The 12,137-nt window shown below is 52.0% G+C and overlaps 1 protein-coding gene across 1 annotated transcript in view; it reads right to left on the reverse strand.

Moving 5' to 3' along the window:
* Positions 1–11,487, reverse strand: part of Ncmap (non-compact myelin associated protein) — a 43,244-nt gene extending 31,757 nt beyond the window's left edge. The window contains exon 1 of the mRNA XM_004637595.2: positions 11,450–11,487. The gene's annotated coding sequence lies outside the window, so the exon portion shown is untranslated. The remainder of the gene's footprint in view (positions 1–11,449) is intronic.
* Between the last annotated feature and the right edge of the window lie 650 nt (positions 11,488–12,137).

Raw genomic sequence — 12,137 nt, forward strand, 5'->3', positions numbered from 1 at the left:
AGGAGGAGAAGGAGGAGGGGGAGGAGCTGGCTAAGTCCAGAGTAAGCTCAGGGTCAGGCGTCAGGAGGCCCCTGCTCCAGGCCCAGCCCTGCCTAGAAGGCTGTGGACACATAAAGCAGCACCTGGTTAGCAGCAACTTTTCTATTTTTCTTTTTTTTTTACAGAACCGGGGATTGAACTCGGGCCCTTGCACTTGCCAGGGAAGTACTTATTCCACTGAGCCATCTCCCCAGCCCAGCAGCAACTTTTCACAGTGTGGTGACCTGTGGGGTGACACAGTGGGGGAGAGGTGCAGTCTAGCTGAGTGGGGGTCTGCCCATTAGCTCAGTTGTTTAAGTGCCTGCTTAAGCAAAGCAGTCAGGCTCAGGATTTTGTGGTTTGATTCCCAGATCCTCAGGCCTTACCAGACCTGCCCTTAAGGCATCCTGAGCGGGCAAAAAAAAAAAAAAACAAAAAAACCCTCCCATGGAGGGACAGAATGGAGGCTGTTCCAATGAGGCCCTTGCCCGTCTCTTGCCATCTTGATGCCTACACTCTCCTCCTGGGCCCTGGGGACCACTGCACTTTCCCCAAAGGCACTGCCCCCTTCCCCAGAATGTCCTTCCACCCCTTGTCCCCCATGCACTGGTAGGGGTGGAGCAGACAGAGGAGGGGCTCTGGGATGGACTCAGGGTCCATTTCTGGCCTCATGGTCTCTCCAAGGCTGCTTCCCCCATTGTCAACTGAATTGGCTCCTGGCCCATCCCTTGCTGTGACCAGCAGAGATAATCACCATTAATGGCAATGGCCAATTACTTAGCCGCTCTGTGAGGCAGGGGTGAGGCTTTGGAGGACCAGGCTTTGGGCAACACACAGTCAGCCCCAGCGGCGAGCCAGAGCCCAAGCAGAGCGGGCACCTGAGTCAGCTGCCTTTGCCTCCCACCCCCGCTCAAAGCCTCCTGCCAACCTCAGAACAAGCGGCTTCCTGTCTCCCGGCACACCAGTGGTTCCCAGCTGTGGAAACAGTCATGGCCAAAGACGGCTCCCACCCCACATGCCCATCTGCAGTGGAACCTGCCGGCCACCCCACCCACGAGCTCCAGGAGGGTCCTGTGCTTGCGCAGACCACTGGCACATGTCACAGGTTGCACTGGCAGTACTGGGAACTGTCCCCAAGGGGCTGCCTCTGCTTTCTGTCCCTCGGAAGCCTTACCCTGGGGACTGTTCCTGTAGGAACCATCTGCCAGACTGAGAGAGTGCCCAGCCCTGTGGCAGGGGCCCGTGGGTGGACGATTTAGCTGACAGCCTCAGCTGAGCTCCTAAGTGATGGCCGCATCACGGGAAGCCATGTGAGTGACCAGCATTGGACACCTGGAGCAGCCAAGCCCTTAGGACACCGACCCCATGTGAGGACCCCCCTAGTTGGCCCTGCGTTCACAGAACAAAGCCTGGCCACTCTGCCTTCTTTTTGTACCTATCTCCCTTGGAATGACGTGTTCCTGGTGGGCTGGATTCCTGCTCCCTCTGCATGGAGGCTTATAAATGACTGGAGTGTTGGTCTCAAAACTGGTTTATTAACCTCCAATGTGCCCAACCTAGCTCACCCGCCTGCAAGACCAAAGACATCAAGAGAAGAGTAAGGTATTTTCAAGATTTTCTAGGACTTTCAATGACTACTTTTTACAATGTTCTCTTCTAGACCCTCCGGTGCGGCATCTAGAAGCCTCCAGTCATTGTCCTAAAATTGCAGTCACTTATGATTCCAGCAAAGCCACTGCTGATGGACCACCCCAACTTGAGGTCACCTCCCTAACTAAGCAGGAGCCATCATCTCACAGGGACCATCTCCCCAGCCACCCCACAGGGCCCGGACTGAGAAAGTGATCTACCAGGCCACCTCAGCAACCCATGAATGCTGGCCCCGTTCCCTCATTACTTTGCAGAGTTGATCTCTGTCCCCGTTGCACCTCATTCCGTGCCACTCCTCAAGCCCGAGTTCCTGACTCACTTTCTCTTCCATCTCAATGAAAAGCAAAGTTGCCTGCTGGGTATGGCAGCGCATACCAGTACTCGCAACACTCAGAAGGCTGAGACAGGAGGATCGCTCAGTTTGAGACCTGCCTGGGCTCCATTGTGAGTTCAAAGCCAGACTGCACTACATAGCAAGAAACTCTCTAAAACATCAAGACACCAACAAACAAACAAACAAACAAACAAACACCTTGCATATTACTCATACTTCTTGGCCTGGCTTTTGATTTCTATTATCACTGAGTCAAAAGGACCCCAGACACCACTGGCAACCACTGAAGTAACAGCCATCCGCTCTGCACTCCTGGACCTGCAGGACAGCCCTAGGTCCTTGAAGGCCACTGTTCCAGGCAGTCTTGTGATTCCCCTCCCTGATTTTGGCCATGGTCAGAGCTCCCCAACCTGGTCAGGGACCTGAGGACATTTAGGGGGTTCTACACTTTCCAATGGTTTAAAAGAATGAGGTATGTAAGATACTCTCCTTCCAGAAGTGTTCAGTACATTTCTGTCTCTTCCACAGAAGCCAGACTTACACACCCTGATTTCTCACAGCTCTGCAGGGTCTCCTAGATTCCTTTCTTTTATTATTTAAGGATTTCCTCCCAGAGTACTTTCAATGTGGCTCTTTGTGCGTCCTGCCTTCTGAGGCTTTATTTACCTAAGAGTATTTTTATGATGATCTCATGTTTAAAGGACAGTTTGGCTGACTTTAAGGTTCTGGATTGAAAGAGCTCTTTTCTTTCAGTTCTGAGTGATATTACTTTCTTGACTTCCTTCATGGGGTGTTGCCAGTGAGACTACATCAGCCCGATTCTTGCTCCAGTGTAAGTTGTTTGTTATTTTTCTCTGCTCTTCCTCTGTCTTTTGCATTTTTATCTTCACCTTGGTATCTCTGTGTGATCCCCCCTCATTTCTATTGTTGGTTATTCTAAGAGTCCTTTCAACGGGTTCGTTCACTTTTCTGTAATTTTGAAATATTTACTCTCTTTTCTTTCTTTTGCTTTGTCTTTTAGAGACAGGGTCTTGCTATGCAGCTTAGGCTGGCCTTGAGCCTACTCTACAGCGCAGGCTGGGCTTGAATTTGCAACAATCTACCTGCCTCAGCCTCTTCTAGTGCTGGGATCACAGGTGTGTGCCTTTACACCCAGCTTAATTTGTCTTTTTGAAACAGGGTTTCACTTTGTAGTTCAGGCTGGCCTTGAACTCACTTTCTAACCCAGGCAGGGCTCAAACTCACAGCAATCCTTGTGCCTCAGCCTCCAGAATGCTGGGATTTTGTGTGTGTGTGTGTGTGTGTGTGTGGCCAGCTCAGCCCACCAGGGGGCAGGCTGGCTGGCATGTGGTGCTGGGGGATTGAACCGCAGTCCCTGTGCTTTGCTAAGCTTGTTCTAAGTAGGTGCTTTAGACCACTGAGCCATCTCACCAGCCCCCAGAGTGCTGGGATTATGGATGTGTACCACCAAGGCCAGCTGCCTGAATCTTTTGAGGATAATTTATAACCTGATCATATTAATTACTCAGTTAATTCTTTTTTTTTTTTTTTTTTGGGGGAACTGGGGATTGAACTCAGACCCTTGTGCTTACCAGGCAAGTGCTTATTCTACTGAACCATCTCTCTGGCTACTCAGTTAATTCCTGAGAGAATCCATCCTCATGTGCCATCTATTGTGTTTTTTTAATTTTAAATATTATATTTTTCTTTTATTTTAAAGAGAAAAATAAAATTTCAAAACAAGTTAATGAGAGGGTCACAATGGTTAATACATTGTGTATTGTTATCTCTAAGTTAGTTACTCAGAGTACAAGATGTAGGCATTTAATTGTCCAAACAATATTAGCAAAACCTTTCCTTTCAATGAATTAATACTTCTTTTTCTTTTCATTTTAGCAGCTTATTTATTTATTCTTGCCAACTGGCACAGCATGTGGTACTGGGGATCAAACTGCGGTCCCCTGCACCTGCCTAAGCTTGCCTGAGCAGGCTCATTAGACTGCTGAGCTATATCACCAGCCTCTTAGCAGCTTTCAATGCAAGATGCAGAGAAGACTACTTCATTCCTCTGTCTCCTTGGGTTTTTCCCCCCTTTTCCTTTCCTAGTGGCTGAGATTTGGCTTCACGTTGCAGCTTCTGTTCTTGGGCCTTTGTCTGGCGTGGCCTCATGATAACCACCCTGCGAGGATGCATACTCACGTGAAAGGTCTGGCCACCAACCTCTGCCCACTGCACGTGCTATACCCAGATGACACCTATCTTCCCAGCAGCCCAGACCACTCTGCCAGTTGGCTGATCTCGATGATCTTCACCATGCTTGTGGGTGGCACGAGCTGAACGTGTTGCTATCCCGGCCCTCCAGAAAGAAGCAGAAACGACCCTCCTGGGAAGGTGGAGAGGCGCTCTGAATCGCTTTCTGGCTGGGCGTCACAAAGAGACTGAACCTCATTTCAGCACCTGCTGCATTGGTGGCGGCTAAAAAAGGGACAGACCTATGACTTTTCATTCCATGATTCCATGAACTTCCTCTTCGGCTCCTTAAGTGCCCTTATCACGCTATATTTAAAAATCTGAATCTACTTGCTGCAATAGTTCTGCTTCAGCTGGCATGCATAGCTTGATGGCTTTCTCTTATAGTAGATAAGATCTCTCAGGTGTCTATCTTGGCAGGTGAGTTCAGCTTCCCCTCAGAACACCAGCTGCCCATCTTTTTTTTTTTTAACTTTTCTATTTACATATTTGGTACAGGGTCTCAATAGGCAACTCAGACTCATAATGATCCTCCTGTTCTCAGCCTCCCCAGTGCTAGGAATACAGGTGTGTGCCACCATGCCCAGATTCGATCTCCGGCTCCGCACACCCCGGGGGCAGGGCCAGCAAGACATGCGGCACCGGGTATTGAACCCTGGTCCCTGTGCTTGCCAAAGCAGGTGCTTAGTCTGCTGAGCTATCTCGCCAGCCCTAGCTGCCCATCTTGTATTATTCTGTGGGGAAACAGCCGAAGAGGGAGTAGGGCCAGGCATGGTGGCACACCTATACTCCCAGCACCCAGGAGGCTGAGACAGGAGGATCAACCTTAGCTTGAGCCAAGCTTACACTACAGACAAAAAAAGAAAAAAAAAGAAAGAGGTACTAGGACGAATTTAAGGTAGGCAGCCATGTGAGCATCCTTGGGCACCCTGCTTTGGCAGGCACTTTGCCAAGTTTGACAGCAAAGGTTCACTCTTTTTTTTTTTTTTGTGGAACCTGGGATTGAACTCAGGCCCTTGTGTTTGCAAGGGAAGCGCTTATTCCACTGAGCCATCTCCCCAGCCCCCAAAGGTTCACTCTTAACTTCCCTGAGAGAAGCATGCTTGGTAGGGGGCGGACAGCTCACGTTCCACTTCCCCACGGGGATGCGGCTGAGAGTAGACAAGCGTGGGTCAGGGAGGGAGTGCCTGAGTCCTGCATTACCCAGTCCTTTCTCCAGCAAGGCCTTCAGCAGTCTAGGCTCTCCATGGGCTAAAACTGCCCATCTCTGCATGAAGTGGGTGGACAGCGACTAAACTGAGACCCACAGCAGGCACTGGCAGGTGAGCTCCCCGGAGGGGAGGTCCAGGCTGCAGTTTTTCAACAGTTCATTCACTCCAAACAGAGCTCAGGCAGTAGCTGCTCGTGTCTGCAGGCTCTACAATGTGGATAAAACCAATCAGGGATTGAAAATATTTGAACACCCCTAATACCTGCAAGTGTACTGAATATGTGCACATGTTTTTTTTTTTTTACAATATTTATAATTGATTATTCTTAACTTATTAAACTATAACATTTAATTTGAGGTCTTATGAGAGAAACTGGGTATAGCTGTGCACGCCTGTCAACCCACTACGCTGGGAAGCTGATGCTGGATGGAAGATTTGAGCCTGGGCCGCTTAGATCTTGCACACAGATCTCTCCTCCTCACATGATTTCACTGTTACTTGGGAAAAGGATGAGGAGTTGTTCCATTCGCTTTACACTCCTCCCAGCACAGGAAGCCGCGAGCTGGAAGGGGATGAGAAGACGGTCGTCCGGCCCCCTACGGCAGCCTTGGTGTGGACACAGGACTCCAAAAACAGGGGTCTCTTCACCTTACCCCTTTCCCCCTGGAACTGAAAACTCTCAGCACCTAATTCAACACTGAAATCCCTGGGGCCTCCAATGCTTACCCCAGGATTGGGACCAGGTCACGGTCGGGGCCACAGCAAACCTCAATGCGGAAAAGTCCTTCCCAATCAGGGCCCAACTCCTTTAACTACACATGCAAAGGATAGCAACACAGTGTCACCCCACCTCAGTGCACCGTGTTGGGTTCGTGTGTCCCCACCCGGACCTGGTCTCAGCGGCAGCGGCACAGGGGTACCAAGTACTTGTCTCATTCTGCAGCGCCACCAACATTCTGAGGAAAGACCTGCGGCCCCCGCCGGATCTGCTTCCACACATTCTTATTATTATTCCCTAAGTGAGACAATCTAACAAGTATTTCCACAGCATTCACACTGTTTTAGGGATTATAAACAAGTTAGAGATGATTTAAAGCAGCAGGAGGTATGCAGAAGTGCTGTGCAAGTACTACACCATTTTATATAAGGGCCTGGAGCATCTACAGACATTGTTACCTGTGGGGGTTCCTGGATTGAATCCCCTGAGAGACAGCCATGTCCCAAAGTACTGAGCTGGTGAGCTGGACTAGGAAACTGGGCACAGTCCTTGGCCTCAGGAAGACACACTCTGATGATAGACTCAGACCTAAACCCTGGCCCCACTGCCTGGGTAGCTCAGTCTTCCTAAGCCCCAGTTTCTGCACCTGTGGAGTACACCTGCCAACTGTAGAGAAACACCTGCAAACTGGAGGAGGCCACAGCACATATCCCTGGGATCTGGAGGCTTTCAGGAGCAATTGCTGCCGAGTCATTAACACATAGTCCCGCACACAGAAAGCTCTGAAAACTGGTAATGATTGTTGTTGTTAGTATTATGACCAATGGCATCATAGCTAGAGATGAGGTGGGAACTTGGAGCTGCTTCTAGAAGATCCATGATCCTCTGAGCAAACGGGTCACCCTCAAGGGCTATAACTGGAGAGAAGCTTGGGGTGGGACATCCAGAATTTCAGAGAAAGAGGGTCAATGGCTTGGCTCTCAGAAAAACATCAAGGGGGGCCAGAGAGATAGCTCAGTGGGCTAAAACTGCGCTTGCCTGGCAAAAGAAAAACATCAAGACATGGAGGGAGAAGAGGAGGTGGAAGAGGAGGAGGAGGAGGAGGAGGAAGAGGCAGAGGAAAAGGAGGAGGAAGAGAAGGAGGAAGAGGAAGAGGAGGAGGAGGAGGAGGAAGAAGAGAAGGAAGTGGAGGAAGAGACCAACTGAGTTCCCTCTTCTAGGACAAACTATCAATGCCATAAGCTGTTAACGATTTCAGGTGTGTGACCTCTTGTCCTAGTTCTTTTTTTTTTTTTTTTTTTTGCGGAACTGGGGATTGAACTCAGGCCCTTGAGCTTGCCAGGGAAGCGCTTATTCTACTGATCCATCTCCCTGGCCCCTCTTGTCCTAGTTCTTTGCTCCTTCCTCCCTTCTTCCACCCCCACCACATGGCTTTTTTGTGCCTTTTATGACACAGGGTCTTGCCACGAGGCCAGGCTGCCCTTGAACTCATGCTGGCTGCTGTTTCTCCCCACTGGCTCACAGTCCAGCGAAGAGCTCAGGGCTCCCCCAGCGGTGTATGGGCTGTCTCTCTCTCTTGCTGGCTCCAGGACACACATCTCAGCTGGGTGTAGGTGATGTGCTGCTCAGAGTCCACACAGAAAGAAATCTTAATTTCTTCTAAAATCCTTAGGAAAAGGGGACTTTCAGGTTGAAGAAAATGTTTTAACAGATGAGCATAACCATACACATGCTTGTAATTATTTTTTACGGGGGAAGAGGAAGGGTCCCACCAAGACAACCTGCCTCAGTAGGGGAATCTGAATGCCTCCCTGGCTGCCTGGGACAATCAGCGAGTTCCTGCATCTCTCCAAGCTCTGCAGAGGACCAGGGGGTAGAAGTCCCTCCTAGGGACACCGTGGGTGGCCAGCAGATGGAGGCATGCAGAGCATTTAGCCCTGTGTGGGCACAAAGGGAGCCCTCAGTAACAAGTGCCATCACTGTTTGCCTCTGTCAACTGCAGGGTAAGTACCTAGGGACCTCCAGGGGGGGCGTGCTGGTGGGGTGGGGCACAGCGGTGGGGGACACACCACACAGATGCTTTGACTACACAACAGACAAAGGAGACACCACCAGGTGGAGGGGCAGACGGACACTCCAGAGGGGGGCTGCCAGTCTCCAGGGGTTTGCCAAGCAGGACCTGCGGGCAGTGGAAACTGCTCCCTCCAGACCTGGTGCGGGTCTGACTGGGAAACTGAAAAGTAAAGGGTTAATTGTGACAGGAATTTTAAAACTTTGAAGCCATTTGCCCTGATAGCTGCTCCGCAGGCCCTGGACTTGAGAGTCTCCAGAGGAGAGCTAAGAATTAGATAGCAGGGAGGCCTGGATGTTACCACCTCTGGGTGATGAGTCAGGAAACTGAGGCTCACAGATGTTGGTCTGTCTTAAACCAGAGCGCAGGGAGAGCAGGGCACAAGGCAATGTCCTCCCTGTGTGTCCCCTTCCTCTCTGCTGCACTGCTGCCCAGGGCAAGGTCTGCTGGCCCTGCAGGGCACACACGGGTCCCAAGCTGCCTGTGCTTCGGACTCCACCTCCCACATACGTCAGAGAGACCAGGGTGTCAGCCCCACCGAGGGCCCCAGGCGCTCAGGTATGCCTGGCCGGGGCAGGAGGCCCTCAGAGGGCCAGGGCTGGCTGTAGAACAGGCCTTTCTATCAGCCACGGGCACACCTTCTTTTCAGTGCTCAGGCTGAACTGCGGCCACCACCCATGGGAGTGTGAACCAGAGAGGCTCCAGCTGCTGCGGGGCCCTGCTCCTGCTCCTCAGCTTCGCCTACACGTGGCCTGGCTCAGGAATCCCAGGAGCCCCACTCTGCTCAGCTCCCTTCTCCTCCCCTCTCCCCCTGCCCACCTGGAATCTATACTTGGAACCAGGGGTTCACTTCACAGCAAACGAGGAAGGCTGCATCCTATCAGGCCAAGTATGTCAGGCGTGGAGGCTGCGCAGGGGCAGCATGCCTTGCTCCAGGGCTGGCCACAGAGGTGGCGCACACAGGGCACATCCTGATGCAGGCACAGCTGGCTGGCGATGGCGCACGGCACAGCACCAGCCAGAGAGGCTCCTTCTCTTCAATATTAAAAATAAACCTTTCAATAGGAAACATACATAATCCTGGTTCTTTGTCTTTTCAAAAGAGGTGAAGTTTTGTTTTGTTTTTTTTTTTTTTAAATAGTTTACTAGCTAATCTGAGATCCATTTTACCTTCTATCTCTCCCTCTATTCTTTCATTCCACTGTATTGGGTGGCTAGAAAATAAAGAAGCATTATTGCGTGGATGTTCCCAGCCCACCTAGTGACAAAAGAATGTGGAATTAGAATACAAGGGTGTCTCCTAACTCCACCAGACCCTGAGCATGTCTCAGCCTCTTTGAATTCTAGTTTCCTCACCTTTGGGATGAGGAGTGCCCTCTATTATATTTTGGGGCTCCACTAGCTCTAACACTCCCTGACTCTAGGCTCTGGTGTAGAGGGAGGTCTTCAAGCATGTTGCTCTCTTCTGCGGGCGGGAACCCCAAGTAGCAACAGAGAGGCCAGGCCTCTCTCCCTTGCACCTTGTCACACTTTGGTGAGGGGTCAGAAGGGACACATCCCTCGGGTGGGAGCTGGCTGAGAATGAGACAATAAAAAAAGAAGCTCAAAGTCCTTGGGGGGGGGCCCTTTTTTCTCAAAGCCAAGATTTTAGAGTCTATGACCAACAGCCTCAGTGCTCAGTGGAGCCGCCTGCAATCCTCAAACTTTCTCTGAGCTCCTACTGTGTGCCAGCTGCTCTGCTTGGTGGGGTGCAGAGGGGCGAGGCATCCTTGCTCACTGTGCCCAGAGACTCCCCAGGAAGGCACAGATGTCAGTCAAACGCACCGGAGCAGTTAGGGAAAGCGCTGTAAGGCCCTGGACTTGGCTCACTGGCGGGTCCAGGGTCTGTCTTTGGCAGATAATCCTCCCTCCCCTGCCTCAGACCTTTGCTTCTCACAGATTCCCAGTCACCCCAGGGGGCAGGAACCCCAGCATGGCTGCTCAAAAATCATCAGAAAACTAAAGGTGCCTAACTTGGGCTCAAGAACAACACAGCCTCCTCCAGGGCCAAGGCAGGAGGGACCAGGCCATGTGGTGACCATCAAGTGGAATCAGCTGCTGGTACCGAAACCAAGATGCGCACAGGGACCAGGCCTGTTCTATCAGAGTCTATCAAGCCCAGCTGGCCTCAGGCCTTAGCCATGGCCCAGGTCCACGCACTGCCACCTCCCGGAGCTAGTCTTTCCAGGAACCAGGTGCCTGGGGCTGCAGGGAACACCACTGTGAACCAATGCCATAGTTCCTGCACCAGGAGCCACTGTCTAGCAGAAATCTATAGCTTGCATTTGGGGAGTGCCTTCTACACACAGCCCTACCTGACAGTCTGTTGAGAAATCGCATCACTTCAGGAGCAGGAGACATAAAAGAACGCAGAAAAACGAGGGGGCTTTGCCTAAGGCCCAGATGGCCAGACTTCAGGGCGCTCACAGACTGACGCTACTGCACTGACACTGCAACCCTCTCCCAGCTGGGCACAAATCCCACCTCCTCCAAGGAGTCCGGGATTCCTCCTCCCAGACTCTGGGTCCCGCTAATTCAGCTTGCTGTTCACACAGCCGTCTCCTCCTCCCTCCCAGGGCTGGAATTCTCATTGCATTCAGTGTGCACCTCCACAGCTGTTCCCTCGACTTGAAGGTGCAGATCTGAGCTGGAGCATTGGGCTGCCCCACCCCCGTGAAGGGGCTTTTCTTCTCATTGAATCTCAGGACGGCCTCCCACAGGGGATACCCTTCAAGATACCCATTTCATCAGTCAAGCGCCGGTCCAGGGTGGCTCAAAAGCCCAGATACCTCTTGGTTTTTCTTTTCTTTCTTTTTTTTTTTTTTTGGCGGAACCCTTGCGCTCGCCAGGGAAGCGCTTATTCTACTGAGCCATCTCCCCGGCCCCTATCCCTTCATTTTTCTTTGGGGAGTTTAGGTCTGTGGGCTGCAGACTTCGCGCTCCCTCCCAAAGCAGGCCGACTGTGGTGGGCGGGGCTCAGGTTGCACCCCTGTATCTTAAGGTGTTCCTCAAGGTCCGAGGACCGGAAGATGGGGACGGTCGGCCTCCCGCCCACCGCGCGCAGACGCCGGGCGCTTCCTCCCGCGGAGTCGGGGCGACACTACGGACCCCGCACGCCCACCCAGCTCTTGGGCTCTTCCGCACCGAGAGCCTCCTACCTGCTCGGCGCCCCGCTCGGCCTCCTGCCGCCCTGCCGCACGCACTCTGGGCTAGATGCAGCCGCCTCCCAAGCTGCTCGCAGTCGCGCCCGGCCCCGCCCGCCGCACGGTGCAGGTGACCCCGGCCGATGCCCGAGCTGGAGCCACGGCGCCTCCCGGTGGTGTCCCCGCACAGCTCCAGCTCGGCTTCCCTTGGGAAATCGGATTCTGGTACCCCTGGGTGCCGGATGCACCCGTCACAACCCCAAGGGGGTGACTGAAAAATGTGTGTACTTAGAGCTAAAAAAAAAAAAGAAAGAAAGAAAAAGAAAAGGGCCCGGGAGATGGCTCAGTGGAATAAGCGCTTCTCTGGCAAGTGCAAGGGCCTGAGTTCAATTCCCAGTTCCGCAAGGAAAAAGAAAAAAATTACCGTAAATGATGCATTGTAACAAATCTCCCCTCTAAATATTCCCCTTCCTTTGGACTCGCTTATCCCTTGAACTTGTCGCTTTACCGAGCAGCTCTAGAAGTGTTCTCGCCTATCTTTAGTGTCTCTGTCCTGGCTGCCTCCACGTCATGGAGCCTCTCATAACCTTTACCTTGCATGGTCATTCTGATTTTAGGGAACAGCCGGAAGTCCCGGTGCCAGATCCCTCGAATGAAGCAGGTAAGGATACGGCGTTATGTTTCCTACGAACCTGCCTTTCGG

This window comes from Octodon degus, unplaced genomic scaffold (assembly GCF_000260255.1).
Source record: "Octodon degus isolate 3935 unplaced genomic scaffold, OctDeg1.0 scaffold00092, whole genome shotgun sequence".
Taxonomy (NCBI): Eukaryota; Metazoa; Chordata; class Mammalia; order Rodentia; family Octodontidae; genus Octodon; species Octodon degus.